Here is a 27981-nt window from a genome sequence, read left to right on the forward strand (position 1 = left end):
CACTTCAAGAATACGAGCCACGAGGCACTTCCTCCGACATGCAACACGCGAAAAATTACATCCAAAACGGACCACAACTTTATTAGGAAACGGACGAATTCTTTTGGACACGAACTGCAATTCGTAAACTTTGTGTGCCCACTTCACGTCTACGCGTGTACGAGGCCTAGTGTGAGCACGACTGCCACGTTTCTGTGTTTTGCTGACGCATGGACGCGTGCTCATGGTCGCAGTGCGAGCGCGCCCTAATAATGGCTGTGGTGCACCGGTGGTGGACTGAGCAAGTTCAGTGTGGGCAGTGTAATTGACTGAAAAAATGAAGAAAAAATATGGAACGCTGCGAGCAGGGTTCGAACCTGCGCGGGGAGACCCCATTAGATTTCAAGTCTAACGCCTTAACCACTCGGCCATCACAGCTACCATGCTTTTTGGTAGGCACTGTAAGAATCAATACAGCGTATGATGCAGTGCAGAACCTACAACATCTGTGTGTGTGTGTGTGTGCGTGCGTGTGTGTGTGTGTGTGTGAGAGTGTGTGTAAAAAAAAAAAATGAAAAGACCAAAAATAGGGATTCACTGGCCCGAAAATGTCACTCCAAATAGCTGTATGGTGTAGACCAGGCTGAATAGTGACGGTCAATTCTTCAGCCTTGCAAGCTGTTGAATGGTGTTATCCCAGCACAAGTTGCTATGGCTTCTGCCGTAGCATTGCTATCATCGCCTCCGGCGATGGGCGTCAAAGGTCAAAGGTCAGGTGTGTGTGTGTCTGTGTGTGTGTCTGTGTCTGTGTCTGTGTGTGTGAGTGTGTCTGTGTGTGTGAGAGTGTGTGTGTGTCTGTGTCTGTGTGCACAGGTGTGTCTGTGTGCACACGTGTGCGTTGCTGTTCAGAGAGAAAGGCATACTGCTTCTGAGGGTATCATGTCCACTCAGCAAGCAGAACGGCTTACTGACCGTGCCCCATGTCTACCTATCTCCAAGACTGAGATTGATGTGTAGCTGCTGCTTCACCGGTAACTTATCCAATCATTTATACTCACAGTTCAACGGGCAGTTCTTGCGAATGTAACGCTACGGCAACTTTGTCCATTGCTGTCATCTGCCGTGAGACCACCAGGATATGATATGACAGTACTGCACTGGAGGCCGGAGAGTGCTAGTACTACAGGCCTCTACATCACAGGCAACGTATGCCACGGCAGTCCAGGGACTCCACCACTCATGGTGAGTTGCAACTCGACAAGCTTAGGGATAGTCGCAAAAGTATTTTGTTGTCCCTGAAACGAACATCGTTCATTTCGTACTCGGACCCCTCCCTTCCTCTGAAATGAACGCAGCTTGGTATGCTGGACGACGAAAATCGCATGCATGCACATGACATATGTACAGTGTTGGTCGACTTGCAATTTTGCCCCCCCCCCCCCCCCCCCCCCCCAAACGAATGATGTTCGTTTCAGGGACGACGAAAAAACTTTTGCGACGACCCCATAGATGAATTTGTAAGTCTCATACATTGGCAAGATTTTGTAAACAGTGAACAATAAAAGTGAAGCACAGAGTACACAAGGCACTTATTTGTTTCCTTTCGTGCCGTTTTGTGTCCTATTGACACCCCGTTGTGGTGTGCATGTGGCTGGTGTGCATCAAACAGGTGAGTTGCTTGTGCAGCGCAAGGCTCTCCTTCAAAAATGATACAAGAGGTGAGCTCCATGTAGCTGTTCATGTGTCTCCCATATGGTCTAGTGGTTAGGATTCGGCGCTCTCACCGCCGCGGCCCGGGTTCGATTCCCGGTGTGGGAACGTTTCTTTTTTTCCTTGAAGCGTAGGTGCGAAGGAACACCAGCAGGGAAACGGAGATAGGAAAGAAATGTTCCCAAACAGCAAACTTGGCCATGGTATTTTTGGTACTTATATCCAGCATGGATTGCTGAATGGCACCCTCTTGATGTTCACTACTCCTTCTGGTGGTACATACGACTACAGTCCATTTCAAAAAAAGTTCGTACCCAATGCTGTAGACAGCTAACTCTGGTGCTGTCACGCCAGAGTGCTCTAACTAGAAAAAGTAGCGAGCGATGCTCAACGCAGCATCAGTAAAGCAGCCTAGCGAGAGTGCTCAACAAGACGTATTCTCTGTGAATACTGCAGTAATAAAGTGGTTATCTCGTTTTGTGAACAAAGTGCAGTGCTGCTCAATCCAGTCGTGTCACTCAAGTACGCGCCGGGCGTTGCACAACCCTATTAGACCTACGGACATGGGCTGCGAAATGGTGCGAAGCGCAAACGTGATTCATGCGACCGGATGCGCACTGTATGCAGTCAGGGGTCGTCGCCAAAGTTTTGCGTCCATACACGAGTAATACGTGGAATAGCCCAAGCATATGCAACAACGTGGTCGCCAGGCAGTGGATCATGCGACCACTTGGGTTGCATAAGTAGTATAGTGCCGTAGGGGTTCTGGGACAAAGTTTACCTTTGCCATATAAGGGTGAATAATCCATATATGGTAGATGCCTTTGACATTTGGTTTGACCTTTAACCTTTGGGGGTGACCTGTGTATATCAAATAAGGATGACTAGTCCATTTAAGAAATTTGACCTTTGACCTTTAGATTGACCTCTGTACTTTATATGGAAGAACTGGCCATGCATGGTGATATGGCAGAATTGTGCTCTCCGTCTGCACGCTGGTGTTGTCCGACACTGTTATGCCATCGTCTGGAATGTGGATGGTGTGCACCATCAGGGTCTTCTTCACTATGAGACACGCTGATGGTGCCATAGTTGCCGTGCTACATTTCTGACTTCCACTCAGACAATACTTAGAGTCGCTTAGCCTTGCTCCCATCGCCACATAGTAGACCGGGGAACATGGTGTCCCGCTTCCTTCTTCATTCATCACTTCTCCATTCCATTGCTCCAAAGAGCCATGGACCGCACACGCCCGCCATTGTCTGACTCCGGCAGGTTGCATGACCGTCACAATGAACATTCCCGCCGCTTCAAACTGGGCAAACCTGCCGGAATCGAGATTCACACGCAGGACATACGCGCTCCTGTCCTCCAACTCCAACACGCCTCTGCTTAGACCGCAGAACATCTCCTCTGCCTCATTTGCACTCAGCAATCGTGCCGTTCTAATTTGTCCGGCATGCTCGAGAATCCGTCTACGCGCATCATCACTTGTTCTCGATAGTCTGGTTACCAGTTTGCTATCGCCCAGAGGGGTGACATGAATTACGTAAAGCATAATTTATGGTAATGACTGAAAAAAAACACAAACAGATTTAAGAAGGATTTGACTAGAATGACTATGCTGTTCTGAAGTATTGCACTATATATAGCCCTGTTTCTTCCATGGGGTGATCATTTCTTCTCCACAAATCAGCGAGAAGCAGCTGCATTCTTCGATAAATTGAGTTCATCAGCTGCTGTTGAACTATTGCACCATGCACCTAGTGCACTATCTCTTCGCAGAGGATCGTCATCAGAAGAAGAACAGTATCAATATCAACAATAACAACACTGTTACATGATATCTTACTGGCTTTCATAACCTTCCTCGTCTTCTTCTTGTTCTTGATCATCATCATCTTCAGGATCCAGAGCCGGATACCAGCGTGCAAGTGGGTCTCCTGAAGGCTCCACATGGAAATCGACACAAACATCCTCCGTGTTCTGTGGAGCGTCCAGGAGTTCAGTGCTCTCCACCTGCAAGCTGTTGTTGTCGCTCACCGTTGTACCGTCTTCTCAGATATGTATGGTTTGCACCATCAGGGTCTTCTTCACTATCAGGCACCCTGATGGCGCCATGATTGCCGTGCTACATTTCTGACTATCACTCAGACAGTACTTCGAGTCGCTTAGCCTTGCTGCCATCTCCACATAGTAGACTGGGGAACATAGTGTCCCGCTTCCATCTTCATCCATCACTTCTCCAATCCGTTGCTCCAAAGAGCCATGAAGCGCGTACGCCCGCCATTCCCTGACTCCGGCAGGTTGCGATACTAGTATCATAAACGTCTGTCTGTCATCGAACTGCGCAAACCTGCCGGAATCGAGACTGACACGTGGGACGTACGCGCTCCTGTCCTCCAACTCCAACACGCCTCTGCTTAAACCGCAGAACATCTCCTCCGCCTCACTCGCACTCGGCAATCGTGCCGTTCTAATTTGTTCGGCACGCTCTAGAATCCGTCTACGCGCATCATCACTTGCTCTCGATAGTGTGGTCACCAGTTTGCCATCGCCCACAGGCGTAACATTAATGATATACATAAGCATAGTTGAAGGGATAGACTGTAAAACACGTAAATAGCTCTGGTAAGGATTTGACTAGAATGACTATGCTGTTCTGAAGCATTGCACTATACATAGCCCTGTTTGTTCCATGCGGTGATCATTTCTTCTCCTCCAATCAGCGAGAAGCAGCTGCATTCTTCGATAAATTGAGTTCATCAGCTGCTGTTGAACTATTGCACCATGCACATAGTGCACTAACTCTTCCCATGAATTGAGTTCATCAGCCGCTGTTGAACTATTGCACCATGCACATAGTGCACTATCTCTTCCCAGAGGATCGTCGTCAGTCCCTCTCCATAAATTGACGACTTGATCTAACTCTCATGACATGTTGAAACGTATTGAGACGAGTTGATACACGTCTCCACCACAAGCCATACCTATACGGGTCTACAGTCAGACTACTTAATATGAAGCACACGCTCGTCAACGCTCATAAGAACCATGGAGCCTGAGTATGAACCAGGGTGACCTCCAGCTAAGAGGAGACCCCCAACTTTCATTGAACTGCATCGTAGCAGCACTATCAAGTCTTTAGTGTATAGACCTAATGATGATTGGAAAGATCTTTCAACAGAATCTGTACGGTTAGACCCAATTTAAAGTGCATCGTGTCCAACTCTCTTGAAACTAGACAAGGGCGAAGAAGGTGTTAAACATGCACAGCCGTACCTCAGAAACACGGCGATAACCGTGCTGAACACTCTGGAGATTCTTGGTGCACTAGACGCTATCCTATGCCGCTATCGAAAGACGAGTGAGTACTGTACCGTGTATACCGGGGATACCGGATGGTCATTTATAATATGATGAAGAAAGGGTCTCCCACAGACCGTATCCGTTCTAGTTGTAGTTGTTTTGTACAACCGGCTGGCTTGTATGTCGTACGCAGCGCCAAAATGGGCATGCGTTCGGGAGCTGTTGTTTTTCTTTCCCCGTTGTTTTTGGTTTCAATATGTTTGCGCATGGGAGACCGCGACGTCGCCGTCACGCCGACGCCCGGCACGTAATTACGTAATGTTACTCATCGAACGATCTGCAAGAAAGAAAGAAAGAGAGAAATAAAATTCAAAAGAAATTCAAAAATTACTTCTGTGTGTGTGTTTGTTTGTGTTTGTGTGTGTGTGTGTGGATTTCCCTGCAAAATTGTCAGATATCAAGAACGTGAGTTAATAATTATAAAACTTAGCTGAGGTGTTTTGTAGTTCATGAGGAGTGTGAGAGTACTATCCATTTATATGCATATGTGTCTAGCAACCACGGAGGTTGTAGTAGTATCACTGTTTCCGAACACGGTGGTCTCCACCTTGTTACATGTTGTCAACCAACATTGCATATACATGACGTATGTGGCATGATCGTTTGGCCGAATCCGATCAAATTCGGAGTAGGTGTACTTGGAGTGGAATCCGACCACACCGGCGGCCCCCACACCGGGAGTGGCTGGAGTGGAAATGGACTTTTGGCGATTTTGGACAGCTTTCACTGAATCTTGGTGTTGACATGCGTACATGTTGCGTACTACACCCTTGTTTTGTTCGATTGGTCCAGCATTGCTCGGACTACACTGCCTACTTGCACTCAATCCAGATTCGCCAATCGATGACACCCTAGGGGCATGTTCGATTGGTAGGATCAGGATCCAGATCAACCGGATCCACTGGATTCGCATCCTTTTGATTGGTCGAATCCGGATCAACCGGATCCTTCAGATTTGGATGCGGTCAACCCACTTCGGGGAGCACGGTTGACTGGATCCAATTAAACCACATGTGACCTTTGTGCGTATATGGCGGGTAAAAATCATTTTGTACACATTGTGGTACGCACACACGTGGATCGAGATACTCTTGTTGACTTTTCGTACAACGCACGCGATGAGTAAGACGCTCACCCTTTTGGGTGATGTGTGAGCGCCATTTTATTACTTTGTCAACATGGCAGCAGTCAAGGTCCAAAATACGGTGTTCGGTTGATTCTGAAGGATCCGACTGATCTGAGATCTGGATCTGGATTCCTATCCTACCAATTAAACATGCCCTACTTGTAGGACTTGTCAAGGACTTTTGTTACCGCTAGTGTGGTCCGTATGTTTGCCGGGGAGCGAGGGCAACTTTCATACGTAAATCTCTCTACGGATTTCCGTAGGAAAGCTATTTCCTACGTTGGGTCCTCCGTAGGATTTTTGAAATATTTTTTCGCATTTTCCGCATTTATCCATGGTAGTGTTCAAGCTGCGAGAAACACAAGGTACACACCACATGGAAAACAAAATGGAATACGCTGTTTCGGTTCGCGGGGCATGCGGTGGGCGCATGCAGCCAACGCGTCTCCGCAGCAGCAAGGCATGCTTAGCAGTCGTGGAGAAATCAAGTAGAGCGGAACCTAACAGCGCTGATTTTTACGTATGAAAATTCCTATGTGCTTCAAGAACGTTATTTTCATACGCAATTATGTAGAGCGAAACCTCCCTAATAATGGCTGTGGTGCACCGGTGGTGGACTGAGCAAATTCAGTGCAGTCAGTGTAATTGACTGAAAAAATGAAGAAAAAATATGGAACGCTGCGAGCAGGGTTCGAACCTGCGCGGGGAGACCCCATTAGATTTCAAGTCTAACGCCTTAACCACTCGGCCATCACAGCTGCCATGCTTTTTGTAGGCTCTGTAAGAATCAATACAGTGTACAGTGCAGTGCAGAAACTTACAACATCTGTGTGTGTGTGGGTGTGTGTGGGTGTGTGTGTGGGTGTGTGTGGGTGTGTGGGTGTGTGGGTGTGGGTGTGTGTGTGTGTGTGTCTGTCTGTCTGTGAACCCTGACATCACCAGCATCATCCGTCGCCACCGGCTTCGTTGGCTGGGTCACGTCGGCAGGATGGACGACTCGCGCGCACCGAAGCAATTGCTGTTCGGCGAGCTGCCTGCCCCACCCCCCGTCCTCGTCACGGCCCGAAGAAGAGGTGGCGAGATGTGGTGTCGACTGACCTAGCGGACCTCGGCGTGACCACCTGGCTTGAGAGTTGCCAAGATCTTCCCGGCTGGAGACGAGTTGCGAGTAGCACTCCACCGCCACGGCCCGCTCCTGATCCTCTTCTATGTGTCTGTGGACGCCCGTTTCGTCGACCAGGAGACCTGAAACGACATGCCAAGTTCTGCGCTCGTGTCCTCACTTGAACTTTCCGACATTCGCTATCATTGCGTACGCAATGGGCAAGATCAAGGTCAAGGTCTGTGTGCACTTGTGCGTTGCTGTTCAGAGAGAAAGGCATACTGCTTCTGAGGGTATCATGTCCACTCAGCAAGCAGAACGGCTTACTGACCGTGCCCCATGTCTACCTATCTCCAAGACTGAGATTGACGTGTAGCTGCTGCTTCACCAGTAACTTATCCAATCATTTATACTCACAGTTCAACGGGCAGTTCTTGCGAATGTAACGCTACGGCAACTTTGTCCATTGCTGTCATCAACCACCAGACCACCAGGATATGATATGACAGTACTGCAATGGAGGCCGGAGGGTACTGCAGGCCTATAAATCACAGGCAAAACGTATGTCACGGCAGTCCAGGGACTCCACCACTCATGGTGAGTTGCAACTCGACAAGCTTAGGGGTCGTCGCAAAAGTATTTTGTTGTCCCTGAAACTAACATGGTTCATTTCGTACTCGGACCCCTCCCTCCCTCTGAAATGAACGCAGCTTGGTATGCTGGATGACGAAAATCGCATGCATGTACATGTCATATGTACAGTGTCGGTCGACTTGCAATTTTGCCTCCCCCCCCCCCCCCCCCCCAAACGAATGATGTTCGTTTCAGGGACGATGAAAACACTTTTGCGACGACCCCATAGATGAATTTGTAAGTCTCATACATTGGCAAGATTTTGTAAACTGTGAAAAAAAAAAGTGAAGCACAGAGTACACATGGCACTTATTTGTTTCCTTTCATGCCGTTTTGTGTCCTATTGACACCCCGTTGTGGTGTGCATGTGGCTGGTGTGCACACAACAGGTGACTTGCTTGTGCAGCGCAAGGCTCTCCTTTAAAAAATGATACAACAGGTGAGCTCCATGCAGCTGTTCATGTGTGTCCCATATGGTCTAGTGGTTAGGATTCGGCGCTCTCACCGCCGCGGCCCGGGTTCGATTCCCGGTGTGGGAACGTTTCTTTTTTTCCTTGAAGCGTAGGTGCGAAGGAACACCAGCAGGGAAACGGAGATAGGAAAGAAATGTTCCCAAACAGCAAACTTGGCCATGGTATTTTTGGTACTTATATCCAGCATGGATTGCTGAATGGCACCCTCTTGATGTTCACTACTCCTTCTGGTGGTACATACGACTACAGTCCATTTCAAAAATATACACGCATTGTATTTTTGAAATATTTCAAATTTGCCTGGAGCTTTTGGAGAATGGTTTTCGGAATATTGCTCAAGTCCTTCCCACAATTCTCTCATATCGGTTTTTATGCAATCGGATAACAAATGCCCAATTTGGAAATATTTATGTACAAAGTGATCACAGATTTTATGTGGTATAGATGCTGGCCAAACGGTTTTTTGAAATCACGCGCCTATATTTTTGAAACGGACTGTAGGCTCCATTTCGGGAGAGCGCTCCACTTTCATTTTTAGCCAAGAAAAGGAAAGCCGTGCATCCGAGGTGCAACTAGGAGTGCATACGATGGGGTATTCCCCTACTACTGTTCTACATACTTAGTTCGTACCCAATGCTGTAGACAGCTAACTCTGGTGCTCTCACGCCAGAGTGTTCTAACTAGAAAAGTAGCGAGCGATGCTCAACGCAGCATCAGTAAAGCAGCCTAGCGAGAGTGCTCAACAAGACGTATTCTCTGTGAATACTGCAGTTGTCGTGCACGTGCACGTGTCCCAGGTCGTCAGACTAACACACGGGTCGAGCGAGATCCCTCGTCACAAACAGTTTAGAAACACATGTCTTCGAACAAACAACAACTACCAAAACTCCATTGAAGCATCAAAATCAAAAGGAGAAAAAAGAACCAAGAACGGAGAGCTGGGGACGCACGTACCCGGCCCCGTACCGGGCGCACAGCCAAGGAGGATGACACCGTAGCGTCCCCACGCTCGACTGGCAAAGAAAACAGCAAGCAAAGAAATCTGACGAGTGCGAGCGCAGTTTCAACTTCCAGCATTTTGAATGACAAGCTGCAAGCGCGAAGCGAGACACGTGACCGAAAATAATGCATGATGTCATCAGTGCACACGCGGACATATGCAAAAAGGTCAAAAGCGAGTGCTGCAAGAAACAGCACAAATAAATAATAGTTCGGATGGCGAAGAGCTAGAAAGGCAGATTCCTAATCATCGAAGAACAATACATATTGTAGAGTTCCAACGCGACTGCCGGGAGATGCTGGCACCCACCAGACGGGTGGTTGCTGCCCCTGTCAGAGAAATAGAACGGAAACTGAGGCAGAGGAGCCACGTTGCAAACGGTGAAATGCGCAAGGTAAGAATATTCAAGCGGTGTCAAATTACGACGTACTGAGTAATATATGGGTAGACAAAGACAAACACTAACAAATGGAGAACGTTCCAACAGAAGCCGTGAGTGAGAAGAGAGGTGAGAGAATGAGAGCCCTTTCCTGATCGGATCCGCAACATTACTCCCCACCAAAGGGCTCTTAACAGAGATTACAGATTAAGGCGAGCTGGAGGGTGGACAGCGCGGCCGCGTCGAGTGGTGCGCACGGCCGGGAGCGGTTGCTCCTGCGGACACGTGACCCTCGTTTCAGGCATCTCAGGGGCAGACTCGGGTTGCTCTCCCGATACATCTTGGGCTGCAGCATTCGTTGGTTCCTGCGACGGCGTCACCTCCAGAGGTACCAATCGCTGAACCGGGCGCAGCAAGGATGCCTGACCAACTTTGACCCGCACTACTCTGACTGCGCCGCCCTTTCCTGGGAATACTTCTTCGACTCGTGCGAGGCGCCAGGACTGCCGCTTACGAGTGTCGTCCACTAGCAGCACCACGTCTCCCGCTGCCACACTCGACGAATTAGCCTGATGATACGCGATCAGTGCCGTCAGATACTCTTGATTCCATCTGTTATGGAGGTGCTTGCAGATCGTGTTCACATAGCGCTGGCGAGAATTCATCTGCTCGGCTGTGAGCGAAGCGTCACCATCTTTGACTCCATCAGGACCCCACACTCCACTGATCAACATAGCTGGCGTCAGGGGTAGCTCGTCTGCGATGTCTGCCACATGAGTGAGTGGGCGGCGGTTGACCACCGCTTCCACTTCCACTAGAACAGTGTCGAGCTCACGTGGACCAAGAAATGCCTTGCCCAATACTTTCCGGAGGGGGGACTTCACTGCTCCGACTAGACGCTCGAAGAAGCCACCATGCCACGGCGCCGCTGGTGGGTTGAACAGCCAGACAACGCTGATCTTCGATGCTGCTGCCTTGAATGTTGTTGCATTATCGGACCGTATGCGAAGCGGAGTGCCTCGGCGAGCAACGAACCGGCGGTAGGCCAGCAGGAAAGCCTCGGTAGACAGACTGTCCACGGTCTCGAGATGCACAGCTCGGGTTGTGCCGCAGACAAACAGGGCTATCCATATCTTGCGGACTTGATCGGTGTCCCGAATCACTATCGGACCGGCGTAGTCGATCCCTGTCAGACCAAATGGCTTCTTGTGTACAACTCGGTCGGGTGGTAGTGGAGGACTGATTTCTGTGGCTGCAGCAGACTTGTAGCGTTTACACACCACACAGCGTTGGGTGATGCTACGCAATGCTCGTCGCGCACCCAGTACCCACACATCTTGTCGGAGCGAGGCCAACACGTTCTCCACACCACTGTGCATCTGTTGCACGTGCGCGAGTTCCATGAGTAGCGTTGTCACATGATGTTGTCCGAGGATGACAGGATGCTTAGTTTCGTATGGCAGCTCGCTGAGCTCCAGCCGACCACCTGCTCTGAGCACTCCTTTCTCGTCAATAAACGGCATTAGTTGACTGATCTTGGAGCTGGCTGGCACTGGCTTGTTATCTCGGATAGCAGCGATCTCGTCAGAGAACAGGTCTCGCTGGACGACTCGATACAACGCTGCTTCTGCGAGGGGTTTGAGCTCCGCCCGCGACTTGGAAGTATGTCTCCATTGCAGGATGCGGGTGATCACACCCTCGACTCTTGACCACTTCGAGAGGCGTTCCCACCACTTGACTGTCGGCTCGATGGACACGGCGTTGACGCGTTGCTCGGGGGTGGGCTTGTTGGTTGGTTCCCAGGTCTGCGCTGCTGGCCATGCTGCTGGGTTTATGATCCACTGTGGACCATGCAGCCACTCGCTGCTAGTGAGGCCATCTACCGTCGTGCCGCGGGAGACAAGATCTGCCGGGTTCATCTTGCCGGGGCAGTGGTTCCAGGTGACGCCCAGTTCCTTGGCGGTAAGTTGCACAGCCGTCACGCGGTTAGCGACGTATGTTTTCCACCGGTACGGGGGACTCGTTATCCATTGCAGTGTAGTCATGCTATCCGTCCAGCCATAGATGCCATCCACCGGCACGCGCAGGGCATCCACGACGAACTTGATGTATCGCGACGCCAGACACACTGCTTGGAGTTCGAGGCGTGCGAGTGTGGGTGCAGCTGGAGGCACTACCTTGCTCTTTCCGAAGAGCAGGCACGACGTGTTGTCTGTCACCAGGTAAATGCCGCATCCGTACCCCTTCTCCGAGGCGTCTGCGAAGACGTGAAGTGATACGTTGGAGTCGGGCTTACATCCGCTCCAGCGGCGCACTTTTACTGCGGGCAGGTTGGACAGCCCTCCCCACCATTGGGTACACTTCGCTGCGACGTCACTGGGGAGCGGCTGGTCCCATGTCCCGCCCAGCTTCCAGCTCGTCTGGAGCAGGATCTTGCCCGGCAGCACTGCAGGTGCTGCCAAGCCCATTGGATCGTACACTGACGCCACACAGTGAAGCAGATGACGCCGAGACCACTGTGAGTTGCTGCTATCGTCATGGTCACCAATAGAGGCTATTGCTAGGACATCATCCTCGGATTGCCATGGGACACCTAGCACCTTCTCGCCCGCTTCGGGGTCGCTAGCTATGCCATTGCCTCGCCACTTCCTGAGCTCCATGCCCGCGCTCTGCATAGCGGCAACACTGAGCTCCTTAAACTGTTCCGCTTGGCCGAGGTCCGGCACGCTGACCACTGTGTCGTCGACATAAAAGCTGTCACGTAGCAGCGCTAGCACGGTACGTTCCGCTTCTGAGGTAGCGTTTTCTATCAGGCCGTCCAGATGGTGCAGCAGTACTGCGTTGAGAATGAAGGGCGAGCAGTTGGCGCCGAATGGCAACTTGGTAAGCCGCCAGATACACATCTCGTCACCGCTATCCTTAGGCCACACAAATCGCAGGTATGGTCTGTCCTCCTCCCGGATACCGATCATAAAAAAGGCTTTCCTGATGTCGGCTTGGACAGCAAAGCGATACTCGCGGAACCTGAGCAGCAGCCCGACCAGATCTGGCAGGAGTGACGGTCCTGGATCGAGCAGGTTGTTCAGTGAGTCTTTGCCACGCATTGACGCCGACGCGTTGAACACTACGCGTGTCTTGGTTGTAGCAGCATTCTCTCTGAACACTGCTCGATGTGGCATGTAGTAGCCTGGTTCGTTGGGATTAGGCTCCCTCTCGATTGCACCCAACTCGCCGTATTCGCGGAGTAGTACGTCATCATAGAGCTGTCGCTTCCCGTTGCCTTTGAGACGCTTGAGCAGGCTACTAGCTGCGGCCACTGCTTGACTGAGGTTTTCCGCAGGGCGCTTGTCAGACCGCCACAGCAGGCCGACTTGGTACTGAGTGCCAATTCTTTCGACCGGAAACTCTGGTCCGCGTGTAGGCGCACTGGGCGGCTGCTCCATCTGCCAGAGCCGTTCGATTTTCGTATCGATACAGGACACCACTACTGAGCTGGGTGGTGCAGGACGACGGTCTGGGCCTAGCAGGACCCACCCGATCTCGGTTTTCCATGCCACGTCACCATTGTGCACTGTCTTTTCCAGCAGAATGTCATTACTGAAATCGGCGCCAATGAGCAGGTGGACATCGCTGGGCGTTCCGTCCATAGGCTGATCACTCAGCTTCACACCTCGTTCTTGCCACTGGTTGACGACCTCAGTCGTAACTGTTGGGAGAGACATGTTCATATCGTCCTTCTTCCATGCCAAGATCGGGATTGGCTTGCTTGCGCCGGTCAGCGTCAGTTCCACACGCTCCAGCTGCTGAACTGCAGGCTCCGTGCCGAACGCTGTCACGGTGACCTGGTCGCATCCCACGTGCTTCGGCCTAATTGCTGTGGCCAGGGCCGACGAGATGAACGAGCCCTGTGAGCCGGGGTCAATGAAAACACGCACCTTGGCCCTCTTTAGCCCGCGCACCTCAGCCACCCCAGTCATGAGGTGGACTGCCGATGACGTAGCACAGCTATATGTCTTGATGCCGTTTCCGGGCGGGTTCGCGACGTGCAGCAGAGTGTGGTGCTTGCCGTTGCACTGGGTGCACCGTGGCCGCGCCCGACAAATCTTTACCCAGTGACCTGGCTTCAGACAGTTGAGACACAAGTTCTGCGCGTGGCAGAACGACCTCCGCTCCGTGGCTGGCAGCTGGCTCAGGTGCTCCTCCGCCTCAGTCATGGCGATGCCGAAACTCTGCGTGCTGTGGTAGTCCGGCATGTCAGCTGGCTTGGGCCGCTCCTGCTTCTTCGATTTCACTCCGTGTGCATCTTGGTACGATGAGCCAGTCTTTTGAAACTCTTCGAGGGCAACCTCAAAGCAGCGCCGTTCCAGCAAGAACGCTTTCAGTTCCACGCCACTGGTTTCCAAGGTTACCTGCTTGACCAGGGCTTCCTGGAACTTATCCAGGTGCTCGACGATACTGCTGTCTAAGGAAGCTGTTTCTGCCTCGTCGTCGGTCCCGTCTCGCACGGTGCGCATGGACCACAACACTACTGCGCGGGACACGCGGACAACGTATTGATGGAAACTCTCTTCCACGTTCTGGCTCAGGGCCATCAGCTGCCGCCACGCCTTCTCGGCGGTCAGTCCGTATGACTTCAGGATTTCCCGCTTGGCGTCGGTGTAGCTCCGGCAGCCGCGACAACTGCGCTCATACTTTGAGCCGGCGAGAGCCACGCGCAGCCGTATCAGCCACTCGTCGTCGTCGTACTGGTTCTGGGTGGCGACGTCCTCGTACAATTCCAGATAATTTATAATAGTTTGCTTGTCGTCGTACTTGGGAATTTTGATGGGCTTTGGTCGTGAGGCCGAGCGGGTCTCGCTTAAACGATCCCGGAATTCTGTCTCCCCACGATTCGTTTCCAGCTCCTGTATTTTCGCCGTCAGCTTGGTTTTCAGCGTTTCATCCTCCTTGCCAACACCCCTGGCTTCTGCCCTGCTATCTCTCTCTTTAGCGTCCTCCAGACGCTTTTCGACATAATCACGGAGTTCCGGTCCCTCTAGGCCGTACGCCTTTCCGTTGGCGATAAATGATGCTTCGAGTCTATCCATTCGCTCGACTTTCTGATGCTGACTATCCTGGCGTGGTCGCCAAAAATGTCGTGCACGTGCACGTGTCCCAGGTCGTCAGACTAACACACGGGTCGAGCGAGATCCCTCGTCACAAACAGTTTAGAAACACATGTCTTCGAACAAACAACAACTACCAAAACTCCATTGAAGCATCAAAATCAAAAGGAGAAAAAAGAACCAAGAACGGAGAGCTGGGGACGCACGTACCCGGCCCCGTACCGGGCGCACAGCCAAGGAGGATGACACCGTAGCGTCCCCACGCTCGACTGGCAAAGAAAACAGCAAGCAAAGAAATCTGACGAGTGCGAGCGCAGTTTCAACTTCCAGCATTTTGAATGACAAGCTGCAAGCGCGAAGCGAGACACGTGACCGAAAATAATGCATGATGTCATCAGTGCACACGCGGACATATGCAAAAAGGTCAAAAGCGAGTGCTGCAAGAAACAGCACAGATAAATAATAGTTCGGATGGCGAAGAGCTAGAAAGGCAGATTCCTAATCATCGAAGAACAATACATATTGTAGAGTTCCAACGCGACTGCCGGGAGATGCTGGCACCCACCAGACGGGTGGTTGCTGCCCCTGTCAGAGAAATAGAACGGAAACTGAGGCAGAGGAGCCACGTTGCAAACGGTGAAATGCGCAAGGTAAGAATATTCAAGCGGTGTCAAATTACGACGTACTGAGTAATATATGGGTAGACAAAGACAAACACTAACAAATGGAGAACGTTCCAACAGAAGCCGTGAGTGAGAAGAGAGGTGAGAGAATGAGAGCCCTTTCCTGATCGGATCCGCAACAGCAGTAATAAAGTGGTTATCTCGTTTTGTGAACAAAGTGCATGCTGCTCAATCCAGTCGTGTCACTCAAGTACGCGCCGGGCGTTGCACAACCCTATTAGACCTACGGACATGGGCTGCGAAATGGTGCGAAGCGCAAACGTGATTCATGCGACCGGATACGCACTGTATGCAGTCAGGGGTCGTTGCCAAAGTTTTGCGTCCATGCACGAGTAATACGTCGAATAGCCTAAGCATACCGTATTATCTCTAATATAAGCACAGTCTCCAATAATAGCACGTCTCCAATAATAGAACACTTTGGGGCGGCATTCAAAAAATAAAGTGCTCAGTCTCCATTATAAGTACACTGTGTAAATTCATTGTCTGTACCGGCGAAAAAACCCTGAAATGTGTGTGTCTGATATGAATTTGGCATGGCAACATGCTAGACCGGCAGCCAAATTTGAGAAATCGCTCGTATCAACAGGCGTGCTTCCTTTTTCTGCTGACAACCTGCAATTTCTACAGTGCATTGACTATACTTGTAGGAAGCTGAATCTTTTAGTTGGCCATGCTAGAGCTGTGCAGAAACAGACATACCGAGAGATTTTCTGCACTGGAATTTCACAAATCTCCGGCCATTGAAGCACCTTCTTCAAGCACTCAAGTCCCTGAAAAATTCAAAAATTCAAGACGTTGCCGGTTCAAACCCCACATCGGGCGACTTTTTTTCTTTTGTTTGGAACTGAATTGCAGTGTTCTCGTGGTATTTAGCCAGTAATTTTAGCAGTATGTCAAGCCGATCGTAATTAACTTCTTCACAGAAGTAAGAAAATTCACTGAATCCCCATCAGGACCATCAATCCGGAAGCGTTTGTAAGAGCAAGCATGTTCAGGCTTTCCGTCTTCTTGCGAGAATAAAGTAAAGACAAGACAATACAAAAGAAATGTGAATTAGAGTGTCAACTGCCAGCACAAAGGATCACTAGCGAATCATCTGCCAGGCATATGTAATGGCCAGCTGTATTGATGTTAACACCTAGTCAGACATCAAAAACAGCAACAACTAAATCGACAACAACAACAACAATAGCAGCAGCAGCAGCTCGTGCCTTGCTGGCATCGCAGAACAGCTTGTACCGCAAGCCATTGACATCGGCAGAGGAGCCTGTGGCACCGTACAGTGCACATACAAACTGCTTGCATCCATTGAAAATGGACTCCTGCATTGCAAAACTCTGCCCATTTGCTTGGGCTTTTGAGATTCTCTCGAGACTTTTCTTGTGCGTGTACTTCCTGTAACACTCTACATGTACAAACCCACGAGGTTCAGCATTCTCATCTGCGCAATTCTGTTGAACCAGGAAGGCACAAGTTGCATCCTGCCGTAACAATGCTGCTTTCACGATTCTCGGCCAAGACACATCTGTAACATTCCGCTGATTGGTAGCGCCAGGGCAGCAGTGGCACAAGCATCACTCGCAAGACATACCAGCTGCAGGAACAGTGGGATACATGCAAAGGCAGTCCGGGCTGTTTGTTCAAGAGCTTCAAAACTAACAAATTTAAATTACAAAATAAACTCACCTGCGTTCTCCTCATTTCCTCGTCGTATCGGCTCGCATAAAACCAGAATGCTACTGCTGGGTGAGGGGTCCGCACAGTCCTCGTCCTCGGTGCTGCTCTCCTCACTCTCCATTCTACCTCAATACACCTGACGATAACTAAAAACTGTCGTGTGGTCGAAAGGCAAGGACAATGGTCATCTACTTCGAGTGTTGAGAATTGAATTCAAATTTTCCCGGGGGCCGGCGTCATCATTCACATCACCTGCTCAGGTATTCAAATTTGTGCGGCTTTGAGCAGCGCATGGGGTGCGTATTGTTCGAACCTCGAAATCAAAAGTCGACGATTTCGCGAGGTTGTGCACAGCTCCGCTATGGCCAACTACGCCAGGTACAATCCCAAAGGGGCTGCCTACCAGCATACAAACTTTCAGCTTGTCAGCATAAAAAGGAAACGTAAAACAGGCTTTTGAAAATCGGCAGTCAGACTATGCCTCTGAAATGAGGTTGAAATAATAATGGAACAGTCTCCAATAAAGGAACGTCTCCATTAATAGCACGGGGCGGAGGTACATTGAAAAAATAAAGGACCGTGCTTATATTAGAGATAATACGGTATGCAACAACGTGGTCGCCAGGCAGTGGATCATGCGACCACTTGGGCCGCATAAGTAGTATAGTGACGTAGGGGTTCTGGGACAAAGTTAACCTTAGCCATATAAGTATGAATTATCCAGATATGGTAGATGACCGTTGACCTTTTTTTGACCTTTAACCTTTGGGGTGACCTGTGCATATCATATACGGATGAATCGTCCATATCAGGAATTTGACCTTTAGATTAACCTCTGTACTATATATGGCAGAACTGGCCATACATGGTGATATGGCAGAATTGTGCTCTCCGTCTGCACGCTGGTGTTGTCCGACACTGTTATGCCATCGTCTCGAATGTGGATGGTATGCACCATCAGGGTATTCTTGACGATTAGACACGCTGATGGTGTCATAGTTGCCGTGCTACATTTCTGACTTCCACTCAGACAATACTTAGAGTCGCTTAGCCTTGCTGCCATCGCCACATAGTAGACCGGGGAACATGGTGTCCCGCTTCCTTCTTCATTCATCACTTCTCCAATCCATTGCTCCAAAGAGCCATGGAGTACGCCTGCCATTGTCTGACTCCGGCAGGTTGCATAACTGTCACCATAAACATCTGAGCCTCTTCAAACTGCGCAAACCTGCCGGAATCGAGACTGACACGCGGGACATACGCGCTCCTGTCCTCCAACTCCAACACGCCTCTGCTTAGACCGCAGAACATCTCCTCTGCCTCATTCGCACTCAGCAATCTTGCCGTTCTAATTTGTTCGGCACGCTCTAGAATCCGTCTACGCGCATCATCACTTGTTCTCGATAGTCTGGTTACCAGTTTGCTATCGCCCAGAGGGGTGACATGAATTACGTAAAGCATAGTTTATGGTAATGACTGAAAAAACCCACAAACAGATTTAAGAAGGATTTGACTAGAATGACTATGCTGTTCTGAAGTATTGCACTATACATAGCCCTGTTTCTTCCATGGGGTGATCATTTCTTCTCCACAAATCAGCGAGAAGCAGCTGCATTCTTCGATAAATTGAGTTCATCAGCTGCTGTTGAACTATTGCACCATGCACATAGTGCACTATCTCTTCCCAGAGGATCGTCATCAGAAGACGAACAGTATCAATAACAACAGCAACAACACTGTTACAGTATATCTTACTGGCTTTCATAACCTTCCTCGTCTTCTTCTTCTTCTTCTTCTTCTTCTTGATTATCATCATCATCTTGATCATCTTCATCTTCAGGATCCAGAGCCGGATACCAGCGTTCATGTGGGTCTCCTGAAGGCTCCACATGAAAATTGACACGAACATCCTCCGTGTTCTGTGGAGCCTCCAGGAGTTCAGTGCTCTCCACCTGCACACTGGTGTTGTTGCTCACCGTTGTACCGTCTTCTCAGATATGTATGGTTTGCACCATCAGGGTCTTCTTCACTATGAGACACGCTGGTGGTGTCATAGTTGCCGTGCTACATTTCTGACTTCCACTTAGACAATACTTAGAGTCGCTTAGCCTTGCTCCCATCGCCACATAGTAGACCGGGGAACATGGTGTCCCGCTTCCTTCTTCATTCATCACTTCTCCAATCCGTTGCTCGAAAGAGCCATGGAGTACGCCCGCCATTGTCTGACTCTGGCAGGTTGCATAACCGTCACCATGAACATCTCAGCCGCTTCAAACTGTGCAAACCTGCCGGAATCGAGACTCACTACGCGCTCCTGTCCTCCAACTCCAACACGCCTCTGCTTAAACCGCAGAACATCTCCTCTGCCTCACTCGCACTCAGCAATCGTGCCGTTCTAATTTGTTCGGCATGCTCTGGAATCCGTCTACGCGCATCATCACTTGCTCTCGACAGTGTTGTAATCAGTTTGCCATCGCCCACAGGCATAACATTAATAACGTACAACAACAACATAATGGGGTATGGAAAAAGACTCTGGCTACAAAAAAAAGTAACATGAGACTTACACATACTGTCTTGTCTGTGTATCTTGTGATTTCACCTCAAATTCACTATTTATACTAGGACATAAATTTAATAAAGAAGAAAATACATCACGTAGCAAATAAAGGAGGCAGACACACACACACACATACACACGCGCGCGTGCGCGCACTCTCAAGCAACTGAATATACGTGTGCACATACACACGCATTCAATCACTCTATTCGCTTAGGGATTACCCGATGGCCGTAGGCGAGAGTCGTGATACCATCATCAAGAATGTACCTTTTTCAGTGCCGTCTTTTTCATCGTCTGGCCATAAATATGGTGGTGGTCGCTTTGAAGACTTGTCATTGACCTTGAGATAGATGCCCCCTCGGTCAGACACCTTCTGTATTCGTCAATAGTGATCGTGTCTCGTAGCACGTTTTTCTTCACGCCTTTCGCACGCTTGCATATCTTCATGCAGGCTCTCCGTCTGGATCTCAATAATGACACTATCCGTGTCAGTATATAGCAAACGAATACCATCGCCATATCTCTCCTTCATTACCTTGTAGTAAAACGAAAACATCAAACACTTCGACAGATCTAGAACACTCGTCCATATAAGGAATTTGACCTTTGCCCTTTGGATTGACCTCTGTACTATGTCACTTCGCGGTACGGGGGTGCCGGAAGGAGTTCGCACGACGTCTCCAATGGCCTCCCCCCCCCCCCCCCCCCCATAGATCTACGTGCGGACGGTGGCGGAGACTGCGTACCGTGTGTTCGGTGTTGGGTCGGTCCGCCATGTTCCAAGACACGTCAGCACAAACGGTCACGCGTTGTACGCACTGTTCCAGAGTGTCGTTGGCACAAAGCAGGCCGGTAATGGGGTCAAGTATCAACAACGTGTCAACAAAGTATCAACGTGTCAGCCACGTGTACAGCGGTACACTCAGCGGTACACTAATTCTCGTGTCACCAAGCTGAAAACATCGAGCATCAGTATGGAAAGGCTTTAGACAGAAAGCCTTTACAATATCAAGAGTTGCACACACTTTTGCTGGCTTATATACTCTTGGTATCAGCAAGAGTACATAGTAGAATAGTATAGTATTTATTCATACTTCTCTAGGGCAGTCCCCACAGACCTATGGTCTCCTTACGGGGTACCCTAGCCAATCTAGGATTGCGATACGAAATTGACTTGGTGAAGCAGCAAGGCGGACCGATGCCGGAACTGAGTTCCAGCGGTTAGCAGCTAAATAAGAAAGAGAGGAATAACCAAATCGAGAGGAGGCTCGTGGCAGCACAAGTCCAAGCGAGACTTGAGACCTTGTGCAGGTGCGGCTACGTGCCTCAGAATTGGCACGAAGGCAGTAAAGGTGGCACAATACATAACCCCCAAGAGTGTGCAACCGCCTGCACAACCTCTATGCAGTGCTGCGACGGCAGAACTTCACATCACGTGACATGGTCCGAAACACAGTACACTCCGTACGTTGGCAGACAGTGCAAAGTCACCACAAGAGAGTTGTACCCAAAGCTGGCTTGCATCAAGAGTACATGAAAACCAGAGTGTGCAGCTCGGATGGGTTGCTGTCACGGCGGAATTCCGTGATTACATCATTTTAGTGATGTAGTTCGTACAAGCAGGATTCAAGCAGGTCTCTTTCTGCACAACTGCAGCTCAGTTGTGCGCACTACGCCATTTCCCGCCTCAGATCTGCACCAAATATGATTAAATCGCGGAATTCCGCCGTGACAGACACCCATAGCAGAGAAGGCCCCAAGCTGCACACTCTGGTTTTCATGTACTCTTGGTTGCATGCAACCCTGTATCGGCAAAGAGTGCGAATAAGGTGTACGGGTTCATCACGTGATGTGAAGTTCTGCCATCGCAGACCCCATAGCTGGAGTTGCACACTCTTAGGCTGTGTTTACATGAGAAATTTCAACCCGGGTTGAAAGGCTGTACGATAGACAAAAGAGGTGAGCGTTTACATGAAGACAGTTGACCCGGGTCAAATACTGATATGCCGCCAAAAGTCCACTTCTACAGTCCTGTATGGTCACGTGAATCCGTTCGCGCGAAATTTGCATGTGCAGTGCTGTTCAAACCTGGCGCGAGATACGCACAGAAGTACCTTTGTACGATTTTCTTGACCCGGGTTGGTTTCAACCCTCCCCTTGGGGGGAGGGGGAGGGTTGAAATCAACCCGGGGTGAAATTTCAACCCGGGTCAAGCGCAATGCGTCATAAACGCGCCATTCACTTTGTGCACATGGCGGGTTGAAATCTGACCCGGGTCGAACTCAACCCGGGTTGAAACGCCTCATGTAAACACAGCCTTAGGGGTTACATACTCTTGGTATGGGAATGTCGTATACAAACACCGTAGCTGAATTTGAATGAAAAATCAAGAAAAAGATACAAATCGCTGCGAGCAGGGTTCGAACCTGCGCGGGGAGACCCCATTAGATTTCAAGTCTAACGCCTTAACCACTCGGCCATCACAGCTGCCATGGTTTTAGTCATGTCCTGTAGGAATTAGTAGCAGCACGGTGGCTGGTATGTTATCACTCCTGCTCACCCTGACTTGCAATGTCTATCACACAAGTTCATTTCGTTTTGGTGTTTGTTTGTGTGTGTTGGTGTGTGGGTGTGTACGTATACGTGTGTGTGCGTGTGTGTGGGTGTGTTTGTACGTATACGTGTGTGTGCGTGTGTGTGGGTGTGTTTGTACGGATATATGTGTACGTGTGTTTGTGTACGTGTGTGTGTACGGATATATGTGTACGTGTGTGTTTGTGTACGTGTGTGTGTGTATATGTGTGTACGTATGCATGCATGTGTGTGCATGTATGCGTACCAGTATATGATGCGTGTGTACGTGTATGTGTCCTGTTCAGAGAGCTTACCTGTGTTTTGTCGGTTTTGACTGACAATGGAATACTTCACTGCGAGATGAAGATCTGCTGAAGGTGAGCCGGTACTGCATTGCTATGGCATGTCCTGACTGCACTAATGTGTACTGCCCCCCCCCCCCGGGCCATTTCTATTCAAAACAGAGAGGTTCCAGGCTGTCCAAGAGAGTGCTCAACACCGAGTGGTAGAGCTGGTTCAAACAATAGGAGGACAGAGAAAGTGTTTTTACTCCGAGTTTCACGCACTAAGCGATCATCCTAAAACAGCCATTTCTATTCCGTAGGAACGGGCTTGTTTTTCACTTGGTTTGTTCATGAGCCACTCAGCATACAGCTAATCGACATCTGTTCCATATTCTTGACCTCCACTCCCAGTTTTATACTCCCTACAAAATTACAACCTGATCTGGTTGTAAAAAAGAAGAGAAGAAACACATGAGAACGAGTTATGCAGCAACTATCTGATCTGGTTTTGTGCTTCAGTGCATGCTACTGTGTATGCTACGTACCAGGATCATGATGTGCTGTGTACAGCTTATGCATTTCCTGACTTATTGCGGTATGCCAAACCATGCCCCGAGAGATTGTTCACTAGTGCCGAGGGTTAGTACAGAGCCCGGGAATACACACCGGGAAGAAATACTCGGTTCGAAAGTCAGCACGCACTGGGTGTTGATGGGCTTTGACAGTGCCGTGTTCTCCGGAGTATAAGCCAAGCTTGTAGTCCCCCCGAAAAAGTCACTGCGGCATATATTGTAGTACACTGTATCGCGTATAAAAGCATGACCTGTATAGAAGCATGACTCGAATAGAAGCCGGGTTTTTTTTAAGCGCGTCGTGACACAGAAGCATGGTTTGAATAGAAGCCGCTCCCTGCAAAGTACATGTGCACGTACATGCGTGGCAGTATGCACTGCACAGTGCAGACTGATGATGTTGATGCAGAAGCATGTTTTAAATAGAAGCACGGTTTGAACCCCGGCTTATACGGCCGTAAGCACCTGTTTTTATACGGGACATTATGGTATTACGACGGTCAAATGAACTGTAATAAACAGCGTAGATGTCTGTATTTCATGACGAGAAAACCTGGGTGCGGCTTACACTCCAGTGCGGCTTATATTCCGGAAAATACGGCACTGATCCAACCAGCCTTGGACTTGGGTCAAGTATCTCCTAGCACACGGTTTGTCACATGACATGCCATTGCTGGCTGGGATAGCGTCGCACTGGTCACTCCATTGGTCCCTTGTCTTCACCTGTTGATGTGTCTCCCATATGGTCTAGTGGTTAGGATTCGGCGCTCTCACCGCCGCGGCCCGGGTTCGATTCCCGGTGTGGGAACATTTGTTTTTTTTGTTTTTTCTTACTTACAGAGGTTTGGCACCATTCGGCCCAAAGGACCCATGCACTTTTTATTGGCTAGCAACAAAGCCTGTAAACTTGTTTTAGGATTCTGGAACACTCGGATGGTTTTGAGACTAGTTTTGAGTTGATATCTCGCGACGAAGGTCTGTGCCCAGTCCATGCTTTGCGCATGCTATGTGCGGCATGCGTCATGCGTCCTGAAAAAAGGTGACCCCATTGGATTTCAAGTCCAACGCCTTAACTCTCGGCCATCACAGCTGCCATGCGATTCCGTGTACAATGTAGTAATCAGAAAGTGTAGGCTGTGCATAGGTAACTGTCTTGGCCGTTTTATGCCGATGTACTCCGTGTGGTGTAGACCAGGTGTACATTGGTGGTGGATTCACATGGCTTCGCCAGTTGTGTGGATTAGACAGTTATCTGGCGCAAGTCTTGATCTGTCTCATTCAGATCTTGTTCGCTATCGTTGCTATAAGAGAAAATCTGTGGGTGCACATCCAGTGCATTTGCAGATTTGCGTGCTTCTCTTGCGACGGGCGTATATATGGTGTGTGTGTGTGTGTGTGTGTGTGTGTGTGTGTGTGCGCGCGCGCGTGCGTGTGTGTGTGTGCCACTTCAATCAGCTGTGTGGTGGATACCAGGCTAAAGTTAGTGGCGGTCAATTCATCAGCCTTGCAAGCTGTTGAATGGTGTAATCCCAGCACAAGTTGCTATGTCTAAACATAGCTGTTCGCTATCATCGCTTCTGCGATGGGCAGGTCTGAGGTGTGTGTGTGTGTGTGTGTGTGTGCGTGCGTGCGTGTGTGTGTGCACGTGTGTGTGTGTTGTGCACACATGTTGTTTAGAACCCGGCCATGCTGTGCGAACGCTTAAGTCACTCAAGGTCCGGTACAGCAGTGACACGCAAATGGTGTGGATCGCAGAGTTCATGTCATGTTCTCCAACCAAGTGGATACGCTTGGCATTGGTAGAGATCGCCGCAGGTAAGCACACACCTCCCTGCGGTGATACCAAGCTCTTGGTGACATACCACATTTCCCGTTGTAAGTCGACTACCGTGACCCGTTTTTTAGTTCCGTTTTAGGCCGTATAAGGTCGACTAATTTTCGGGGAAATACGGTAGCTAAAAGCCTAAAACTGTGCAACTCACCATCCACTCGGTGTACTGTAGTAGTCTTGACAGTCCTAGCAAAGCCGAATGCAGCCTGTTGGCATGGACATGTTCCGAACAAGTCCGTTGATGCATGCTCTTCCATTTTCAGTGGTTTCCCACGTCATGTACAGCTACAAGTTTCATTTACTTTTGGAGAATCCTTCAAGTATAGTATGAATGAATGGATGTAGCTACTGTGGCAGTCGGGGGGGGGGGGGGGGGGGGGGCGTCGGAAGGTATTCGACATTGGTGCGGCTACATGAGTAGGTGGGGTCCCCCCCCCCCCAGGGAAAATTTAGGGAAATTGGGCCCAAATAGCCCATAATTCACTGCTTCAAAAGTCACAAGATGAAATTATTGATACGGCTTTGGCTGAACCTACCACACTGGTTCCGACGCCCCTGTGTGGTATGCTGTAAAAATCTGTTCAGGTGACCACTCTGATAAGGCGACCACATGTCCTAGAGGACCACTACAACCAGGACCAAAGGGTGTTATTTCTCAGTCAAATGATCCTGGATAAGGAGACCACCTGTACACAGGGACCACATACTCATCAACTTCATTAAAATCACATGCTGATGTGTCTCCCATATGGTCTAGTGGTTAGGATTCGGCGCTCTCACCGCCGCGGCCCGGGTTCGATTCCCGGTGTGGGAACATCTCTTTTTTTTCTTCCCTCTAAAAAATTGCTTGGGTGGCATTATTCTGGCGGGTTCATTTTTAGTTGGTGCACTGGTGGGCTTCCTGCTGTCTGTTGTATAGTCATTTTCAGCATTACCGGTCGAAGCCACTTAAATACATGCACCCAAAAGAGAGAACCAACCTTGCAGAGGTCACGAACAACATGCTCGTTGAAGACATTTCGTGTCTTCTCCAGCTTCAGGGCCAGGGACATTAGGCGCTTATTGCTGATTCGGAAGTTATCGGACAACGTTAAATGGACTTCCTTCCAGGGGAGTCGTACGGTGAAGCGTCCCTCTTCGAACACCACCGTCTCATTGAATGCCGCTTGGACCTGATTTTCCGTTATTGGGTGTATCCCAAGCGACTCCAGCTCCCAGAATTGTTGCAGCTGCTGATCTAGGACCTGCGCTGTCGCCATTAAACTTTGCACCTCAGTAGCGAGGCATGTACCTGCCATACTAGTTGATGCACCTGATGCAAGACCCAGCCAAGATGCGTATGGATGGCAGTCAGACCAGATGCCGCCGTGATCGTCTTGCCCATCATGAATTGCCAGTACTGATCAGCTCCAATCAATCCATCGATTGTGGCTGTGCCGTCGCTGTCGTCTGCCAGTGTGATGTCTTGTAACGCACCGCAGCACTGGACTGCTTGTGCAGGGTGCTGGTTCTGGACTGGTGCACAAATTGAATCAATCATGAGTCACGACACACTCCAGCTGCAGGGGGTTTCCCTCCGTACTCTGTACCGTCAGATTCAGCACGTCTCTTAAACCACTGTCCCCACCAGAGCAATCACCGAAGGCATTGACCAGAGCAATCACCGAAGGCATTGACTTTCAAGGATTCCCGTCAGCCTGTCTTTAGGTCCAGCCGCCTTTGCACCTCACATGTCACGAATGAGCGCTGGCTCCCTCCGTCGAACTACACCCTCACAGGGATCCCGCTGTCTCGGACCGGTATGCCTGGTGCGACCATAGCTTTAGCGGCCTGCAGCAAAACCATACTGTTGTCTTTGCTAGATGGTGTCAGAGCACTGACAGACGCCAGTGTAACGCTGCTGGCAGATGAACTGGTAGGTCCCTTCTTGCTTGGAGCCGATGCTGCCCTAGATGGCTAAAGCACGATGTTGGAGTTCACAGGTTCATGCGCTTGGTGTACCGACTGCAAAATTTCTGATTGGCCTCGTCTGTAAAAACTCGAGGCTGCGAATTCATCATGTAAAATGGCAAGTTTAGCAAATGTAAAGCCCGGCCAAGTGCACTCGCCAAAACTTCCCAAAAGACTCGCGGGCCTCGTACGGTATGACTCATGATTTCCAGAAAAAAAGACGTCAACAAAATATTCCGCCGCGGGCCAAACCATCCAGACTTGTACACTCTTGCTTATCTACTCTTGGTACAGTGAGCAGGATAGGCACAGGGTTCAAGAAAAATCCCATCGTGTTCCAAGAATTGCCTTGAAGAAAAAGTAAATAAAAAGTGGAATCGCTGCGAGCAGGGTTCGAACCTGCGCGGGGAGACCCCATTAGATTTCAAGTCTAACGCCTTAACCACTCGGCCATCACAGCTGCCATGGTTTTTAGTATGCACTGTAAGAATCAGTACAGTGTACAGTGCAGTGCAGAAACTGATAATGTGAAATTAATATTTGTGTGTGTGTGCGTGCGTGCGTGCGTGCATGTATGTGTGTTTGCTCTGCAGAGAGGTTTGACTGCCTTTTCGCTGGTAGATGTATTGCTGATCAACAGTGGAGCATCTCCCCGCAGGACTAAGAAGAACCACCCACTGAGGGTAAGCTGTCTCTTCTTGTGTGCTGCTATAGATGTGTGATGTGTATTGTGTGTGTGTGGCGTGCGGCATGGAGTGTGCGAGGTACGACGTGCGCGGGATGTGGTGTGTGGCTTATGGTGTGCGGTGTTCAGGGTACGATGTGTACTGGGCAGGATGTGATGTGTGGTGTAAGACCTCTTGACCCTGGTTGTAGTGGTGCTCTTAGACAGAATGGTAACTGTATTCGAGTGATTACCTTGGCTGGTGTTACTGTACGAGCATAGAGCCTATATGCTTTGGTTCTGC

General features: G+C 49.8%; 1 long non-coding RNA gene and 8 other non-coding genes across 10 annotated transcripts; 5 read left to right on the plus strand and 4 right to left on the minus strand.

Moving 5' to 3' along the window:
* Positions 1-335: 335 nt before the first annotated feature.
* Positions 336-417, minus strand: Trnas-uga (transfer RNA serine (anticodon UGA)). The gene has a single exon. It is a non-coding gene; the product is annotated as a tRNA-Ser (tRNA).
* Positions 418-859: 442 nt separating this feature from the next.
* On the plus strand, positions 860-27692 carry LOC135829760 (uncharacterized). Of its 2 annotated transcripts, XR_010555913.1 has the most exons (6): positions 860-1221; positions 7127-7883; positions 8309-8358; positions 22645-22753; positions 24910-25047; positions 27607-27692. It is a non-coding gene; the product is annotated as an uncharacterized LOC135829760 (long non-coding RNA). The 2 variants fall into 2 exon arrangements; XR_010555912.1 differs by lacking the exons at positions 7127-7883; positions 8309-8358 and adding an exon at positions 1649-1697.
* On the plus strand, positions 1726-1797 carry Trnae-cuc (transfer RNA glutamic acid (anticodon CUC)). Its single transcript has one exon. It is a non-coding gene; the product is annotated as a tRNA-Glu (tRNA).
* Positions 6861-6942, minus strand: Trnas-uga (transfer RNA serine (anticodon UGA)). The gene has a single exon. It is a non-coding gene; the product is annotated as a tRNA-Ser (tRNA).
* Trnae-cuc (transfer RNA glutamic acid (anticodon CUC)) lies at positions 8387-8458 on the plus strand. Its single transcript has one exon. It is a non-coding gene; the product is annotated as a tRNA-Glu (tRNA).
* Trnas-uga (transfer RNA serine (anticodon UGA)) lies at positions 22208-22289 on the minus strand. The gene has a single exon. It is a non-coding gene; the product is annotated as a tRNA-Ser (tRNA).
* Positions 23969-24040, plus strand: Trnae-cuc (transfer RNA glutamic acid (anticodon CUC)). The gene has a single exon. It is a non-coding gene; the product is annotated as a tRNA-Glu (tRNA).
* On the plus strand, positions 25806-25877 carry Trnae-cuc (transfer RNA glutamic acid (anticodon CUC)). The gene has a single exon. It is a non-coding gene; the product is annotated as a tRNA-Glu (tRNA).
* Positions 27392-27473, minus strand: Trnas-uga (transfer RNA serine (anticodon UGA)). The gene has a single exon. It is a non-coding gene; the product is annotated as a tRNA-Ser (tRNA).
* Positions 27693-27981: the final 289 nt, after the last annotated feature.

This window comes from Sycon ciliatum, chromosome 13, assembly GCF_964019385.1.
Source record: "Sycon ciliatum chromosome 13, ocSycCili1.1, whole genome shotgun sequence".
In the NCBI taxonomy this organism is placed as follows: Eukaryota; Metazoa; Porifera; class Calcarea; order Leucosolenida; family Sycettidae; genus Sycon; species Sycon ciliatum.